Source organism: Phaenicophaeus curvirostris, chromosome 1 (genome assembly GCF_032191515.1).
Source record: "Phaenicophaeus curvirostris isolate KB17595 chromosome 1, BPBGC_Pcur_1.0, whole genome shotgun sequence".
In the NCBI taxonomy this organism is placed as follows: Eukaryota; Metazoa; Chordata; class Aves; order Cuculiformes; family Cuculidae; genus Phaenicophaeus; species Phaenicophaeus curvirostris.
In genome coordinates this window covers 59301836-59316420 of record NC_091392.1, presented here as the reverse complement: position 1 = coordinate 59316420, position 14585 = coordinate 59301836, and the positions used below count along the sequence as shown (strand labels likewise).

At 40.8% G+C, this 14585-nt stretch overlaps 1 long non-coding RNA gene across 2 annotated transcripts; it reads right to left on the bottom strand.

The window, feature by feature from the left end:
• Nucleotides 1–1895: 1895 nt before the first annotated feature.
• On the bottom strand, nt 1896–11453 carry LOC138716662 (uncharacterized). Of its 2 annotated transcripts, XR_011336702.1 has the most exons (4): nt 11256–11453; nt 9223–9327; nt 6198–6425; nt 1896–2095 (listed from the first exon to the last, which is right to left on the bottom strand). It is a non-coding gene; the product is annotated as an uncharacterized lncRNA (long non-coding RNA). The 2 variants fall into 2 exon arrangements; XR_011336701.1 differs by lacking the exon at nt 6198–6425.
• Between the last annotated feature and the right edge of the window lie 3132 nt (nt 11454–14585).

Genomic DNA, 14585 nt, shown 5'->3' with positions numbered 1-14585 from the left:
CCTCCTCCGCGCCGCCCGCCGTGTTTGTGTGTCGGCCCCGGGAGGCGCCCGCCCACCCGCCCGCCGCGCCGCGCGCCCGCCCCGCGCCACGCCCCCCCCCGGCCGCCCCGCGACGTGCGGCGACCGCGCCCCTGCGGGAACCCGACCCAGCGCCGCCACGAGACGCGCCCCCTAATAGACCACGCCCCCTCATAAAGCCACGCCCACATTAAGCCGCGCCCTCTTATAAAGCCATGCCTCGTAAGCCACGCCCCTTTAAAGCCACGCCCCCTTTTAGGCCACGCCCACATTCTCCATTTGAGACCGCGCTCCCTTTTAGACCGCGCGCCTATAAGCCACGCCCCTTCACAGGGCGGACCACGCCCCCAGTCATAGACCACGCCCCCACGAGACCACACCCCGGTCCCCTTTAAGACCCTGCTGCATGTGAGACCACGCCCTCACCGTGAGACCACGCCCCTTCCCCCTCGTGACCGCTCTTCCTTTGAGGCCACGCCCCCTAGACCACTCCCCGTTAGGCCACGCCCCTTATTCTCCCTGAGGCCCCGCCCCCGGGGACGCCTCGGGGTGGTGGCGGCTGCTGCCTGTGGGATCCTGAAGGTTTGAAAAGAGCTCTAGGATCATCCAGTCCAGCCGTCAGCCCAACACCACCAAACCGTGCCCCGAAATGCCATGTCTACGCGTTTTTTTGAACACCTCTAGAGATGGGGACTCCACCACTTCCCCTGGCGCCTATTCCAATGCTTCACCGCTCTTTCTGATACAAGAAGTAGTCACAAAAAGTGGAATATTTTTGATTGAAGCTAAAGCATTGTCTAAGTAACTGTGGTTTTTTGCAAGTTAGACAGAATGTCCCCCTGACAGCATGTTTTCTTTCAGACAGGTTTCCCAGCCACTGCTCGCTCTCTGGAGATGACAAGGCCTCGTGTGCAGCGTGCTCTGTGCTGGGCGGCTCTGGCTGCTGCCATCACCTCTGTCTGCAGCCTCTCCCCACCCCAAACGCGAGGTCAGGCAGAGCTGGAGCCGCAGTAAATTGGTGAGAGGTTTGATTGCTGAGAAGTTCATAACAACATTAAAATTAGTCCTTGGAAACTAATAGAATATGCATAAGATTTCTGGGAAGGTTTATCCATATGCATGTAAGCGGGACGTGCGTTCTGTAACTGGCTCTTGTCTCCCTGCCCAAAATGGGTGGAGATCACTCCCTCGTGCTGCCCAGCCCTGATAAAGGGTGTTTGCTTTCTAAAACTCCAAAATGAGTCTTAGAGAGTTTATTTGCCAGCCTTTTTGCTATCATTTCCATATTGAATTATTTTCCTCGTATCCAACCAAAACCTCCCCTGGTGCAAGTTGAAGCCATTTCCTCTCATCCTGTCACTTGGCAGAAGAGACCAACGCCTCACTACAACCTCCTTTCAGGTCCTTGCAGAGAGCAATAAGGTCTTCCCTCAGCCTCCTTTTGTCCAGGCTACACAGCCCCATTTCCCTCAGACACATCTCATAAAACTTGTACTCCAGACCCTTCACCAGCCTTGTTGCCCTTCTCTGGATGCAATTTTGCAGCCCACACATGCTGTGTTGAAGGCTTCATGCCAGCCCTGCTGGAGACCATGGTCCTCTAAGCCGTCCCCAAAATATCTGAGCAGAATGCCTATTCTGTGGCCGGCAGCATGCGGGCAGCTTGGCACTGGCCGGGGAACAGGTCTTCGCCTCTTTAAGAGCTGGTTAAATAGATTGTCCTTCTCCTCTGCTTTATGTGCAGGTCTCTAAATTCTGGCCCACGTTCGGTTTGGCAGATCATGTCTATGTGGTCATGCACAGGCACAATGCAGAAATGAAGCTAATTGCGATGGGTAAAATTAAAAAAGTACAAAGGAAAAGTATATTTCTGGTTTGGTTGCAACATTTTATTGAATCGAATGCTTTAAATTATATGTGTATGCAGAGATAAAATAGTGCTTACACATTGGTCACAAGTTAATTGCACACCAACCCAAGCTCCTCAGAATATTCCAGATGGCTCTGCACTTAAATCCCAGAGCAGCCAACATGCTTCCTGCTTCCTTGAAATGCAATCAAGACCCAAACATTGGATCTGTAATAAATAGAAATATAAAAAAAAAAAATATGAAAAAATACATATTTATTTAGTGCATAGAAGAACTGCATAGAGGAACATTGTCATGATTCAGCATGTCTGACAGCCATAATTTCCCATGATAACAGAAGAACAGTACTATAAGTTGTTTCAAGAGGGAAAAAGCAGATTTGTCTTTATAATGAGGAGTTGTTAAGAGACAAGTGTTATTCTCTACTTAAGATTACCAAGAGGGGACAAGCCACACCTTCTCAACTCTTGACCTGCCAATACGTAGGGGAAAAAATGTCACCAGCAGCAGTTTCCTGAAGCACATGTTCTGCCTTCCAGTCCAGTTGTCTCTCTCCCTTTGCTTAGAATCAACCAGTGGTAGGATAGAGCCCTGTCTTTCCCTGGTCCCACACACACCAGCCTGGCTATCCAACACCCTACAATGATGTTTGAAAAACTGCATGTGATGGGAGCTAACATGCCAAGAGCATGTAAGTGTTAAGGAAAAAATAAGTTTGGGAATTAAGAGTAAGGATGATGGTACAGGTTCTGTAAGGTGCAAGAGTATAAAATATGCAGTTAGAAAGGGTCTGCTGGGAAGCAGGCAATAACTGAAGTATGTTTGATTAGTTTTAATAGCAAACAGGACTGGAAAGTAAATGAATAATATATTCGTGAGGGATGGTATCAAGTCATAAGATCATCAGATTAGATGATTTCTGTAACTAATATAAGCTGCTTCTCCAGTGGTTGTCAACACAGGAAAACAGAGATATTATCTAACAATATGAAGATCACCCTGCAAAGGATACGAGCAGACACTTTGTTGGAAATTATGATACCCATGAGACAGTATCCCATAGATTAGTAAAATGATACAATTATGTTTCCTGCAAAGTTTGTTTACTTGGGATGTTTGCAAAGCTCACATGATCTGTGCTGTAAAATCTGTATTCACATGGCGTCTGAACTGCATCTGATTTAAAAGAAATGTTTGAACTTGCATGATTTGAATTTGAATGTAGAGCCTTCTCTCCTTCCTGCTACTGGTGGTGTCATGTTAGGAGTACTCGGGGTAAGAGCAAGAAGTGTTAGGGAGGTACAGAAATAATCATCCCAAGATAACCAGCGGCACAGTATAGGAAGATGAGAGTGAAGGAAATGCTTTCAAGTGTAACTGCATTGCTCATACAAAATGTGGAAACAATTAATGAAAGATGCTGCACCCCATTATATTCATCTGGGTGCACTGCTTTTGGACCACAGCCTCACTGAGTTTGGCCACTAGGTACTCCAGGCAGAGCTGGCTTGGGGCTTGTTGTAAAAGGCAATATAGACAAGCCCACCATGGGACAATACTTCCGTACTGTCTTCAGTCTGAAAACAGCTGCCAGTTTTGTCTAGTGTCTGTCAGAAGCAGGCTATGACATTTTGGGCTCTCCAGTGTTTCACTGGAATAACACAGACCAATGGAGAAAAAAATGATGATGGTGACAAGCTGGTGGAGTCAGCTTAGGAAGCATGGAAATCGTGTTGAGTAGCTGCAGGAAAGAACCAGAAGCTGAGATTACTTCATCTCTCCTTCCCTCTTCTACGCTCACAGAAGACCTTAAGTGTTTGCTATGCTACTTGTTTCTTCTGTCCACAACATGTGACTTTTATTAAAACCTTTGCTTCTTCTGTACATCCCCGTTAAGGTGAATCCCAGAAGAATTATTTCTCTAGTGTTTTGCCTTCTGTTTAGATATACACCTTGCTACCATAATCTAGACCTTTGCCATTTGTAATCTAGATTCGTGGAACATACTTCAAAAAAGGTTACTGTTCAGAAACTTCAGCTGCTGAAGGAAATGGCTGCCAACTACCTAGAGAACTTCTCAGTGGAAGGCTCATAATTAGGGGCTCCTTGCATTCAGAATTTACTTGTTGCCTCTGATTTTTTCCTTTTGTATGTGGTTTAGTTTGTCTCCTTCCTGTATTTCTAGATTTTTTAGCAGTCAGTCATTCAGGCTTACAAAACACAGTGCTTCCCAGGTTGCCCCTAAACATTGGAATGCATATTTCTTCCTCCTAAAACAGCCATGTGACACTAAACCATCTCTTTCTCAAGTTCTTTCATAGACCAAAATAAAGCCATGGGGCTTTCAGTGTGATTTGGACAGCTCAGTTTTATTCTTTATGTAGCAACAGTGAAGGAAGTGGCTGAGGAGACTCAGCATTCCATTTGTATCATTAAAAAATGCTTCTCCCACTGTGGTTATCTAAGAGGTGGATACAGCACCTTTTTGGCCCGACTCCACTACCAGCAACATGAAGTAGTCACTGAGAGGATCTGCCCCAAAACATACAGCATTTTCTTGTCTGGCTCTTTTTTGAAGAATGAATGTCTCAATATATGGTTGGTTTTGCTGTTGAGTTATAAAATATAAAAGATTTTAACTGGGTGCAAGATGAGTTCATTAGAAATTTACAGTCAGGAAGATTTAATGTATTAACCTTTCCAGCTACAGTGAAGAAGGAGAACTTTACATACCAGAACAGCTGTCATAAGCAGTGAATGAAAGCCTAGCTATGATGCCTGAATTAGGAATTAATCTAGAATATGGCTTGTTTAGGCCTGCAGACTGCCATTTTGAACTCCACAGCCAACAACCCATAAAGCTATATTAAGTGACCTACTTGTCCTCTCAGCCGGGGTAGAGTGAGAGAAACCTGGTTCAGATAGTTTTCCTAGGATTTTCAACTTCCTGTTTTCAATTCTTCACTCACCCAACATATACACACACACACACAAATATTTTCTTCCAAAGTGAGGGATGGTTTCTTAGAAACCATCTTTGTATCCTATTACGTGTTATTTACTCAAGTCAAATATTTCTTCAGCTCTTGGCAAATAACCAAAGTTACTCATCTTTCACAACTGAGAAGAGATTCCTTTGACCAGCTTGGTCTCAGCTGGGAGCTCACCACAGATAAGGCTGGGTCCAACACCCTAGAGTGGGCCAGCCACCCTGTCATGTTTCCAGTGCTCCACCCAACATGCCTTCACTATGGAGTAACACCACTGCCACGTAGCTTCCCTTTAGTTTTCATATTCACCATGCTTTTGTAAATTAACCCTAGGGTCATCTGGTTGAGTCCCCTTTCATGGAGAAGGGGCTTACCCAAGGGGGAGAAGCAATGTGCTAATTCTCAACACCCAGTATTAGATTAAAACTGCTGAAAATGGCTGGTATTCACAAAGCCTCTTTATTCCAAAACCTTTTTTTAGGGTTAATTTTCACTTCCATAGGAAACTCCATAAACAAATGGAATTAGCAAGGCTAAATATGAATATATCCCAGGTAATGTTTCCTGACAATACTCTATCCAGTTGTTTTATCAGCCAGTTATAGGTCCCATCTCTAATCCTCATTGGACCTTTGGAAACCTACTTTTCCCTTAGGAATAACCAGGATGCTAAGACTGCCTGTGCAGAGATGCTGGGGTTCAAAACAAAATCCTTTCCCTCTTCAAGTCAAGCTCTGCATCCTCAATGGACGTGGGGCATCCCAGGGTTGCAAGTATAGACAACGTCAGCGATATTTTAAGAGTGCAGTTGCAAGCCAGCCCCTGATGAGTTAAACTTGTACACTCATCCAAATAATCAGGCCAACAGACCATGTTCCTAAATTATCACAGGGCAGCTCCAATTCCGTCACATCCAGTTTCTTTACCAACACGTAAGAGGCCAGAAATAGCTTTCTGCAGCAGCACAAGTAACTCTGTTGGGTATTACACTCATTTCAAGGAACTCGGGAATTATCCAGTGGAGGCCACAGCTTCTGCTGGTAAATCTCAGTAATCTCAGGAGTTATAAGGTAGGGGGTATAGCTGTAGCACTTGTGGATTTCAAATTCAGTAATAATTGAGTGCTTAGCTCCCTACCTGCCTAAGAACTTCCTTCCTTGTCTCTGTCTCTTTCTCTTATGAGAGTTTCCTACTCAGGTTCTTGTTAGCATTAGTGCTGTTGTTGGAAAAAATGAAGCATTGCAGACTCCTGTTATTGCATGTTTCTGGGAAGGTCCAACGAGAATCTGGACCTACAGAACTGTGTTTCTCAACTCACCTGGCTGCACTGGGAGACTGTAACCCACCAGGATTAGATTCTGCCCTGACTTCATTTGTGGAAAAGGACTTCCTAAACTTCTTTTTCTTTTTCAGGGAGGGTGTGTTGCAGGGTAAATATTGCTTCAGCGGTCACTTTCAGCATCAGTAGTGATGGTAGCAGATGAGTGCACATGGAAAGGAAGCCCTGTCTGACATCTTTTTTCACTTTCCTAGTGTGAGTCTTTAACTGTAAGGAGAATCAAAATATCCTTTAACAAAAAAAATCCTAGGTTTCAGAGTATGCTTCCATTCAGATTAGGAAAATGTTTCCCCAGCTTTAAAATACTTTGTAATGAACAGCTTTTGAGACATAGTCTGGATTTGATTAAAAACTATGTTTTCAGTAAAAATGTTTTGTTCGGATTTTGGTCTTTCATTTCTTACTACGCTAAGTAAATGTTATACTGCAACATAGAGTATTTGGAATCTTTTCTTTTTCCCCAAAAAAAGCCGCTAAAAGACATTTACTAAACTCCTAGTACTTTTACTCCAAATTCACAATTTTCCAAAGCACTTTTATTAAAAAGCCCCAATATAAAACCCAATTATAATGAAAAAAATCCCCAAACCTTTGCAGGCTGCAAAGGAAAATGGTCATTATCTTATTACTGGTAGTCCTACTGTCACCTCATTTGCTGACCCCACCTGGTTTCAGTAACGCCTTCACAGGCTGTGCCATTTTTTGCATGTAGATCTTTGGCTGAATACCCACAGTAAGGTACATTTTGTTCTCTTCTTATACTTCTTGAGTGTCAGAGGTTTGTTTTTCCTCTTGTTGACAACAGATCACACTAAATTACTAAGAACAGCTCAGGACCAAAAATACATTCATTTTCACTTCTGTTCTGAAAAGTAACTATTAAATGGAGTTATGCAAACACATATTTATTTTCCCAGTGATTTTAAGGTCAAATATGCTCAGTTTACATGTAAACCATTTTTTAAAAAATATTAATCTATCTGTTAAGCTATACCGTTGTATAATCTAAAGGTCATGATATTCTTTTACGATCAACAGTACTCCTAATGAACTCTTATTTTTGACCAGAAAGTCCCTTTCTCTCAACTTAATCTTTCAGAGCCATCTATATAAATCACATTAAGGAATCAGATAGGAAAAATAGAATCTTTCTCTTTCACTTCATTTTTAATGTTGTGTATATTCAGATATGCCCTACTTTGCACTCAGGCATTACATCTGTATGAGGGATTTGCATCAGTGTGACTAAATTGATTTTGCTGCATCACTGCGCATTTGCTTAATGTAAACAAGGCCTTTACTGTTGGCTATGCTGAACTAACAAGAAAAACTTTCTCTAAGGATGTTTGGAGGTAGGATTCTGAATACACATAAAGGGAAAATAAAAATGGTTGGTTGGATTCTACATGTTACTACTTTTACAGAGTTGGTTCTCAATGAAGCAAAGCTTATTAGAAAATTCAGAATCCATCAATTTCAGCCAGAGGAGTATGCTACAAATTTCCTAGCAGAAAGATATAATTAACCTTATCTTGATTACTGAAAATTTTATTTGCAGTAGCAATCAACTAGTAAATAAAATGTTCACCTCTGTAAAAGCTTTTGAGTTACTTACAACTAAACCAAACCCATAGTGCAGAAGAGGCACCAGGACCAGCTGGAGCCAAACCAACTCCTCTGTTTTATTATGCAGCTTCTCTGAACAGCCCTGAATAGAGGGTGGGACAATGAAATAGAAGATAAACAAGTCACAATCCTGACCAAAAGCCACAGTGGATAGACAAAGGGCTGCATTACCTGGAATAAAACCTTCTGGACATGAGAATCTCAACATGAACCGGCAATGTGTGCTTGAAGCCCAGAAGGCCTAGGGTATCTTGGGCTGCATCAGAAGAACTGTGGCCAGTGGGTTGAGGGAGGTGGTCCTGCCCCTCTACTCCAGTCTCGTGAGACCCCACCAGGAATACTGTGTCCAGTTCTGGAATCTCCAACATAAGAAGGATATGGAACTGTAGGAATGGGTCCAGAGGAGGACCATGAAGATGATCAGAGGACTGAAACAACTCTGCTATGCGCAGCAGGAGCTGTAACTGGATGGTCTTTAAGGTCTATTCAACCCAAACTGTTCTATGATTCTGTGACTATTACACACAAAGTTCAAGGCTCTCACCTGTCCTCTTGGCTCTGAAAGCCTTCTATGTGATGAGACACATGGCACTCTGACTTGTTTAAGCTCCAGGACTTGAAAGATGAGATATCCCAAGCCTCTCCGATTTTTAAATTCTGTCATCACAATTTATGGTATTATTTCTTAGAGGATTATATGGTATGAAATTAAAGGTAATAGATTATATATATAGTAACTTTAGATAGACAGTATCTGAAGTCCATACATTTTACTCTCAATTAGAACAAGGAATTTATGGATATGGGCAAATAGTGGACATCCGAGAGCATTTCCTACTCAAAGTCTTTGTGTTTGGTTACCATCTGGGGAAGAAGAGTGGGAGACAGGCAAAGTTCATTTTGCCTTTGCTTTTCCACATGCAATTTCTGGTTGTAGAAAAAATCCTTCCTGGGGTTCTGATTTGACTTACAACTCTTTCGGCAACAGTGCTAGTTATAAAGTTGTGCCACCTTAGCAGCTCAAATGTTAAGTTAGAACACATCACTACTAAATGACAAATAAGACATTTTTTGTGCTCCAGTTTTTTTGGCCAGGCAGGGTGTTATCCTCCTTCTATTCACTCCTGGAAAGAAACTCTTCAAAAGTCAATGACTATACCAGTGGCAACTCTACTGTCCCATCACAACAAAATCATAGAGTGTTTTTGATACCATGGTGCCTATGTATCTGCTTCGCAGGCATACTCTCCTCTTGCTTTAAAATAAAGGGGTGATTCTTAATTGCATTTATGGTCAGAAGCAGTATTTTACTAACTAAAAAAAGAATACATAAGGTGATAGAAATATTTTTCTGATTATTACAAGCTGAGGTGCACACCTGTGGTTGTTAGTTCCATCCAGTATCCCTCTTATTAAATACCACAACAGGGTGGCAATTGCCGGAGGGATCCTGCAGTATCCCAACCAAATCCTTCAGTACCAACTAGATAAAGAAAGATTAGCAATAAATCAGAGGCCTGCGATTCACATGGATGAATGAATGGTTATTGATTTAGGGTGTTATGTGGCTCTGGGGTAAATCATTCTATGTATTTCTGGCAGATTTGAAGGGAAAGTTTACACGCTAAATGTTTCACTTTCTGCTCCTTTACACTGGTTTAGTGAACAGTAGAGTTGGAAGTTTGCATTATCCAAAACACAACATGCTGTCATGCAGGCAAAATTGAAGAGGTTAAGACTGATACTAGCTTTTATATGAGTTGACGTGCTTTATTTAAAATTCATAATATTAATAGGGAAGCATTTATATGAACCATCAGAAGTAAGGAGAGAAAAACAGCTGTATGTCAGAATTCAGATGTATTTCCTATGAAATCATGCAAATGCTGTTACACCTCTTAGAAACATTCACACCAAATGCTGTTGTATTCTGCCCCTCTTGGATTAGTAAAGGAAGCAGAGCATGAGCCTCAACTGGAGAGCTTTGTAAGCAGAACCTATGTATTACAGTCACAGAAATCTGACTTCCAGATCTATGGAGCTGCATATTTATGATTTTCCAGTGCTTGAATAGATTTTAAGATAAAGCAGTCTGTAAATGTAAGGGAAACTCTAACTGCAGCATTATGAAGTTGTGCAATGCAGCACTCCAGATTTGTTTTCTTCACAACTCTGTAGAACTGTAACTAACTACATGCCTAATTTATTTATTTTACTTCTTTTCAAACAAGCCATATTCCAAGGGACTATTCTAGTAATCTGCAGTATTGTGAATTTAGATGTGTTTTTATGGTATCTTTTGACTTTTCAGCTTGGATTAAGAGTGATGGTTCATCCATTAGAGACATACGCAGATTAAAGACAACTGGATTGACTTTTTTTATGTATATCAAATAGTTCCCTGGGCAAATTAGGGAGTACATAGCTCTGTTTGTATTTGCACAAAACCAGCATTTTCTTGTCCCATGGGCATGTGGTGAGGGACCTCAAAGACTGAAATATCTCACTTTGTTGTAATTGGAAGTCATATAAAATGTGCAGCAGGCAGATATCCTAAATATTAAAATGAAGTTGGAACTCAGAAGTACTTTCTAATTTGCTGTTATTGCCATCCACTAGAAGATTAAGATAAGAGTATTGCAAATATTTTCTTGGTCTCAAGTAATGACTGGGTGCATTTTGCTCCATCTTGGGACACAACTCACAGCCAATGACAATTTTCATTTCAGATATGGAGCAAAGCAATGTTATTCCAAATTACAACTCTTACTAAGATTATACTGTATTAGAAAGAGCTTAAGAGGGATGTCCAAGATTCAAATTATCAGCAAATATAGTTCAGCATAACTCCACTGAAGTAGCTAGAACTCGACCAATTTGGACTTCTGGCAATCTCTCCTAATGTCCCTACTCACAGTTTCACAGCGACTGAAATGTTAGTTCACCTTTACAAAATATGTAATTTTGTTTCTTAGCTTCTACTTGAATGATCACAGGTGAGTGGCAAACTGAGGTTTAACATAAAAATGGACCTGAATAGCATCAGTATCAAGTGATGGACATTACAACTCTTTTTTTTTTCCTTAAGAGAATTAAACAAGCAAAATAGGATTGGTTAAAAAAAATCACGTTAGCTCAAAAGAAACACCATTTTCTGCTAAAAGGAGAGAGTTATGATAAAACTACATAACAGCATAGTCAGATGTCCGCTGAATTGTAGAAGACGAGATTGCTTTAAATTATTTGTGGTTATCCAATGGACTGTAATGTTCCATAATTTTGTACGTGTTTGCTCAGACAGAAATGCCAAACAGCACGAGTTAACAAGTTTCCACTGAAATGTGATGCTGTAGTCCAATACCTTTCACAGTTTTGGATGCATTTGTTATTGTTTTTCTTTCATATCCCTACCTCATTTTTTCTGTGCTCATTCTTCTCTGTTAAAAAAAATTAAATAAATCATTCTCTTCTCATCGCCAGTATCTGCATTTACAATATCTGCGGACAGTAGGAATCTTCACCTTCTTATGCTTTTTTCCTGAATGTATTTACAGTTAAAATTTCCTTTCATTTCAGTCTTCCCATTCGTTTGCTCACATTTTGACACACTTGACTGCATTCTTGCTAGTTTTGCTGTATTTCTGTTGCAGCCTTTATACTTTCTTGCTAGTGCTATGCCATGTCTGTGCTGACTGCAATATAGCAGTCACGTCCCAACAGTGTAACCACAAGATCGTGTCAGATTAGAGTCATGCAGTAGTCATATCATATGTACTGCACTCTTCTTATATTGTTACTCATAATACACTGTAGCCAAGGCAAAGGGTTATGTTGTGAAAAACACCTTAGGACTTTCAGGGGAAATACCGGGAGATGAAGAAAAACAGTGTTTCAAATAAAAGGGAAGAGATTCTTCCACTTAACAAAGTTGGCGGGGGTGGGGAACCCTCTATTAGTGATATTGCAAGCCACTAAAAATTGAGTGATTCAGACTTATGAGGTACCTATGACTGCCTCTCATATTTCAGTCTTGATACAAGCAGTATTTCAAGTCATTCTGTATTTAGACTGCAGTCTTGAGGCCATCACCAGGCTGTCAGTGCTTGGAAATGCTGTAATCTGGCAGTGCGAGGGAAATGAGGCGATGTGCAAACATGTTTTGGGTACCATAAGAGATGGTCTGTTGGAATCTGAAAATACTGAGACCTTCTGGGCTCTGTCTGTAACCTGCTCAGCGAAGATCATTGCTATATGTTGGGTTACAAGCCATTCGTCATGGGCTGCATGGAGACCATGGTTTAGATCAATGGGGAGGAGAGGGAAATAATAGCCCAGGAAGAAACATCTCAGTCTGTTTGGCTAGACCGGGAGCCTGGAGATCAAAAGGGCTAGACACATATAGAACAGACTTCACTGAATCAGGAAAATAACTTGTTTGTCTCTTAAGGTAATAAGCTGTCTTGCCCAGATTCACAAAATAGAGAAGAAGGAAAAAAATGAAAAGAAAAAACTTATTTAACTAACTTTAATTCATTTTTACTGGACTTTTCAATGTTTAGGTGAGAAGAGTATCCTCCAGCTAGCCTTCCATAGGCTATATGTGGAAATAAGTCTAATTTTCCTATAGCGGTTCACTCCAGAACACCCTTAAAGAGCTGTTTTCTTTGCTTTGCTTGTTAATAAATACACTTAAATATAACACAATACAGTAAAAGACACAATAAAATCTGCATGCAAGAGTATATATCAAGAGGGAGGAGTAAACCATGTTGACAGGAGAATATGGGTAGTTGGAGAATAAGATAATTCCATAATATTTTCTTATGGGCAATCATATGGAGAAACCTTTCAAACACAGAAAATAGCCTGTCTTTTAGATTTTGTTCCAGAGCTTGTCATTACAGAACAGTTTCTCAAAAACAAGCTAAAAAAAGTCTTACTGTGTGGTATCTGTTCAAGAATTTTGCTTAATACAATGAGAGCAGGCTTCCCTTTACATAAAAACATGAACTAAGACAAGAAAAAAGAATGTTGGCAGACATAGTAGTTAATACACTATTTATTGTTCTGATACTCACTGAGCATCCCATAGAATTTAAATGCATTTCTATAAAGCCGTCACAACTTCTTTTTCCATTCAGCTGCACTAGTTCTAATGTTAGGACGGGAGTTGATTATACAGCTTAGGAGGTGAATTGGTTTGTATCCAGACATAAAATGAGTTGTCTTGCAGAATGATATAAGGGCATTTAGCTTTGCTGAGTCAAATTTCAGTAAAATAAATAGACCCAGAGGGTCAAATATATTAAAGGTACAGTGTCATTGTAACAAAACTATATTGATAAACATGTTTTGGGATAGGGTTTCAGGTTTCAAATGCATAAATCTTAGCTTGTTTATTCCTATGGCAACATGAAGCACACTGCATATTTTACACTTTTTATTAAAGACAGAAAAACTAAGGGTAGAAATAATAAAAATATTTGGAATGAAAAAATGTAAGGCTTTCATCTTAAAAATCTCCAATTTCTTTTTGCTGGTAAGTATCTGTATGAAGAAAACACCACTGTTTTACAGGTTTAACAATACAGCAAGAAAATTGATTTATTGTTGTTTCACATTTTAGATAAGAGTTCTTTGAGATGGGCTGGGACTGCGACAGGAGATGTTGTCAGAGCCCAGTCCTTCCCTAGAGAGGCAAGCAGTATGCATAAGGGACAAAGAAAGCACAAGAGCTGCAGGGGAAAGGAACTCAGTCTCTCACTCTGGTGTTGGCTCTGAATAGCAAGTTCATTGCTAGGAAAAATCTAGTACAACATATTGTCTGCTGGTCACATGGTAACATGGAAATTGCAGAAGTGTCCTTTTGGGAAGCTGTCTGTTAACAGCATCACGGCAGCTCCACAGATGATATTGCTTCAACATGTCAAGCAGACTCTGCTTAAACACAAAAACAAAGGGAAACACATGTGAAAACGGAGGGAACAATGGAAGGAAAGAAAAGCTCAAGCCAGAGGGCTGTGACAATCTCATTCCAGGTGTTGTTCAGGATTTAGCAAATACAAGTGGAGGTGTGAGACCACCTGGATTCATCCTTTTGACCCAATCTTGTCCATATAACTTCCACGATGATAAGAAATGCCCAGTGCAAAGGAGCCACAGTGGACTGGCTGCAATGGATGGGGACAATGACTGTAATGATGCTGGGCTGTCCTTCCATTGTCTACCTATCTTCCTGCAGTTTGGGTCAAATTTTCCTTCCCTGCAGCTGACTCAACAGCTTAGGGGCACCAGAGAGGCAGAATACCCCATCTTTTCATGATTTTGCTCATCAATGAGTCTTATTCTCCAGTATATCAATTTTGTTCTGCTAATTCTAGTCTCACACTTTCCTTCTCTACTGCACACAATTTCAGCATAGTCCTTGGGGCTTATCGCTGAGTCTTTTTTGGTTGAAAAAAACTGTCATTTTGTCTTTAATTTTAACTGACCTTTGCAAATTATTTTATGTAACAAGCTGAGCTGTACACTGGTCACCTTGAACTATTTAGAACGAAGGCCTTGGCACAGCATGATCTAATTTTTTCTTATTTGCAAGGACATTCCTTATCTTCTTTAAGGAATGAAAGTCTGTATAGTGGTCATTAAAGTTATTAGAATGCTTTTTAGAGATTAAATGTTTCGGCCTCGTTGTCCTATCTGAACAATATGAAATTGTGTAATTCAAGGCTTTTTACTTGA